Source organism: Pristis pectinata, chromosome 2 (assembly GCF_009764475.1).
Source record: "Pristis pectinata isolate sPriPec2 chromosome 2, sPriPec2.1.pri, whole genome shotgun sequence".
Classification (NCBI taxonomy): Eukaryota; Metazoa; Chordata; class Chondrichthyes; order Rhinopristiformes; family Pristidae; genus Pristis; species Pristis pectinata.
The window spans coordinates 40157614-40161555 of NC_067406.1; the positions used below are offsets into that span (position 1 = coordinate 40157614).

Genomic DNA, 3942 nt, shown 5'->3' on the forward strand with positions numbered 1-3942 from the left:
AACAATTGAAGAAGATTTAATGCATTTCTAAAAACTACAGAATCAAATAGCTTTGTCTTAGTATGCTGTTTTGTCATAATACAAAATGAAATAGATGATAAAGTTACAAAGGTAATATTTCATTCTTAATGCCATTAACTTTTAAATTGGAGACCTTTTAAAAAGGTTTCCTCCCATTAACTAATGCTCATACAAAGACAGCACCAATACATCTCTACTTTAACTAACTTTGTTATTGTACTACTAATGGAAAATACATCTCAAAAGACATTTAACTGTATCGCAAAAGACACACAATAAGTATAATCTTTCATAAAACAAACCAGTCAAATCCAAACACATCTTTCATGATTTACACAAAGCCTTAAACCATGTTTCCTGTTTTATTCTTTTTAATATTTGCAGCTCTTTCCACATTTAGAAACTATTTCTCCAGAAGCAATATAAACCTCTCCAACATGTATGCAAATTTAATTATTGGGCAAAAGATTCTGTTTGTAACATGCTAATGTATGGTTCAGCTTGCATTTTTACAATGCAGCTCTTGCAATGTTACATATTTCTAAGCTAAATCTTCCCACTTTCAGATTTTGTTTTATCCCGGACTTGTAGCTTTACTGCTCATCCTCACATCATATTTTACTTCTAAAAACAGATCCTCACAATATTTTTCTTCTCTTCCACATTCGTTAACTTCGTCACTCTTTACAATGCAATCTGTTTTCCGTTGCTGACATGCCAAGACATGAATTCTTCCAACTGAGAACAGTTAAAGAAAGATGATACCACTTCTTCCGACCACTTTATGGCGTTGTAGCCTTGACTCTGGTGTTCAGGTGGACAGTTGAATCATCTTGTTGACGGTGTTTAGCATGAGGTGGAGGAAATTAAACAGATCCCCGATGTTTCTCAGCTCCATGGCACATTCCTTGACAGCCTTTGGATCAGGTTCTAAACACAAATTAAAAAAGATTATTCCCCATTTCTGCCTAACGACGGCCACATGCTTTAATGAACACGAAAGGATTCTTAACATTAAAGAAAAACGCCCCAGATCAAACTTAACTGCATCAAGAGATGGGCACAGCTTACCCCAAACTATTCTTTGGCTGCAGTCAAACAACACTTGATAACTCGGTCAAGTTTCCAATTCTAGCCAGGAATCCAAATTTAACTATTTCGGATTTACTTTTGGGACTAAATTCATTATCAGCTAGAAATGGAGGAACGAAGCTGAAGGCATGAACGGGATGGAGCCTCCCCGTGGGTCTGCTCCCCAGGTCAGTGAGTGCAGAGAAATGAGGGGGGTTGGACACTTACCCTTGAGCGGGACCGGAGCTGGAGCTGGAGCTGGGGCCTGGGCCGGGCCCGGGCGTTTCACCGCCGCCCCCATGTGAACCTTCATCGCGCCTCCCGCTCGGGCTGCAGTGCCTGCTCGGTGCCTTCTTCGGGCCGGCTGAGTACAGCGTTTTCGCCGAAGCCGGGGGGGAAAAAAAAACTTCTTTTATAATCTCAAAGATATAATATTCTTAAAAATACACACAGGAAATCCAATCAGTACGCCTCACTTTACATTAATTGTACCATCAATTGAATGCACAATGACCAGACACTGTCACACGTCGGAAACTGAATGCTCTTTTCTTAACAACCAGCTGCATTTAAAGGCAGATCTAAATTTAGACAAGCTACGTATCCAGGAGACGTCATTTGTGTTTTGTCATTAACGCCGCGGCAGCGTTGCAGAGGCTGGGTATGAGGCCTAAAGAGGAAGTCGACAAAAAGTTATTTACATTTGGAAGAATAGTGTTGCCTTCGATGTACCCAAACGCTTTTAACTCTGCTGCAAGCCACCCTCTTGCTGTCGGTTCCATCCCCCTTAGTGAACTGTGCTGGATGTTGCTGCCTTAGTGTGCACTTTGATCCCAAGTTCAGCTTCATAAGCGCGCCATTACTAGGGGCAAATTTCCGCCCACCTCTACCTCAGCCCCAAAGCAACATGCTGCGAATCCTGGAAATCAGAAATAAAACACACATTGCTGGAAATACTCAGCAGGTTGAGTATTTGAATACTCATAGAGAAGCAGAGTTGAATTACCTGAATATACTGTTTCTTTAGCCAAAGTTAATAAAAAAAACCCACAGATACTGGTAATCTATGATTAAAACAGAAAACACTGGAAATACTGCAGATGCTGCAATCTGGAGCAACACACACTAAATTCCGGAGGAACTCAGCAGGTCAGGCAGCATCCGTGGAGGGAAATGAACAGTCAACGTTTTGGGTCGAGACCCTTCATCAGGACTAGAAACGAAGAGGGCAGAAGCTAGAATAAAAAGGTAGGGGGAGAAGCGCAAGCTGGCAGGTGATAGGTGAGAAGGGGGTGGGGGAGAGGGGTGAAAGGGAATGTGTCAAGCACCTTCACTTCATCCGCCGCAATAGCCAGGATCTGGTGGCCAGCTACTCCAATTTCACTTCCCATTCCCATACCGACATGTCTATCCACGGCCTCCTCTACTGCCACTTTGAGGCCAGACACCGGATGGAGGAGCAACACCTCATATTCTGTCTCGGTAGTCTCCAACCTGACAGCATCAACATCAATTTCTCTAACTTCCGGTAATCACTCCCCTCTGTTTTCCCTGCCCCCCTTTGTTTTCCCTCATTCCTGTGGCCCCCTCATTGCTTCTCTTTCCCCTCCCCGCCACCACGACCTGCCCATCATCTCCCTCGGGTTGCCCACCTCCTTCCCTTTATTCTATGGTCTACTGATCTCTTCTATCGGATTCCTTCTTATGCCCTTTGCCTCCTCCACCTATCACCTGCCAGGCTGTGCTCCTCCACCACCCCCTACCTTTTTATTCTGGCTTCTGCCCTCTTCCTTTCCAGTCCTGATAAAGGGTCTCGACCCTCGACCCGAAATGTCAACTGTTTATTTCCCTCCATAGATGCTGCCTGACCTGCTGAGTTCCTCCAGCATTTTGTGTGTGTTACATTGGAAATACTCAACAGGTTAGGCCAGATCTGTTGTTATTGTTGTTTCTTTTTAGCCAGGTTCTGCAGTGCAGCACTCAGGTCAGTTCATTCCTGACTAGTGTACCTATATATTGGAAGACACAAGAGACCACAGATGCTGGAATCTGGATCAACAAAAGAATCGGCAGACAGGTGGATGTGCATCTGATTCCCACCCCATCTGATCTCAGTGCTGGGTGGAGCACAAATGTCCTGAGCTGAGGTGCTAGATTTACATCAGATCTGACCCCTGAGCTTTACATCAACCTTGATTGAAAAGGTGTGTGCTGTTTAGTTATATTATCTAATCATTACATTTTAATCAATTTCTAACTCTAAATGGATTTTAAGTTACTTATTTTTATTAAATCATAATTATTTAAATTATTTAAGACCTCTTAGGCAGTTTTTAAATGTCACTGATTATCAGCGATATATCAAATTTGTTCAGGGGTTTTTGTTAGTTTTGTTCAGGGCACCCTGCGGCAGGGCCAACTGAGGCCTAGTCCTCTCTTGGCACCCTCTCTACCTCTACCTGCAGAAGAGTTGGAGAAACAGCAGGTGCAGATAGTGGGCTGGTTTGATCTAAACTTAGACCAACATTTCAGGTCAATGAGTTTTCATAAGAAACAGGAGCAGGAGTAGGCCATCTGGCCCATCAAGCCTGCTCCACCATTCAATAAGATCATGGCTGATCTGGCTGTGGACTCGGCTCCACCTACCTACCTTTTCTCCATAACCCTTAGTTTCCTTACTATGCAAAAATCTATCTAACTGTGTCTTAAGTATATTTAATGCGGTAGCCTCTACTGCTTCCCTGGGCAGAGGTTTCCACAGATTCACTACTCTCTGAGAAATGCAGTTTCTCCTCATCTCCAACCTAAATCTATTCCCCGAATCTTGAGGATTCCCCTAGTTCTAGTCTC

At 43.4% G+C, this 3942-nt stretch overlaps 1 long non-coding RNA gene across 1 annotated transcript; it reads right to left on the reverse strand.

Annotated features, from left to right (window-relative positions):
* On the reverse strand, positions 1 to 1654 carry LOC127586628 (uncharacterized). Its single transcript, XR_007958714.1, has 2 exons — positions 1321 to 1654; positions 1 to 951 (listed from the first exon to the last, which is right to left on the reverse strand). It is a non-coding gene; the product is annotated as an uncharacterized LOC127586628 (long non-coding RNA).
* Between the last annotated feature and the right edge of the window lie 2288 nt (positions 1655 to 3942).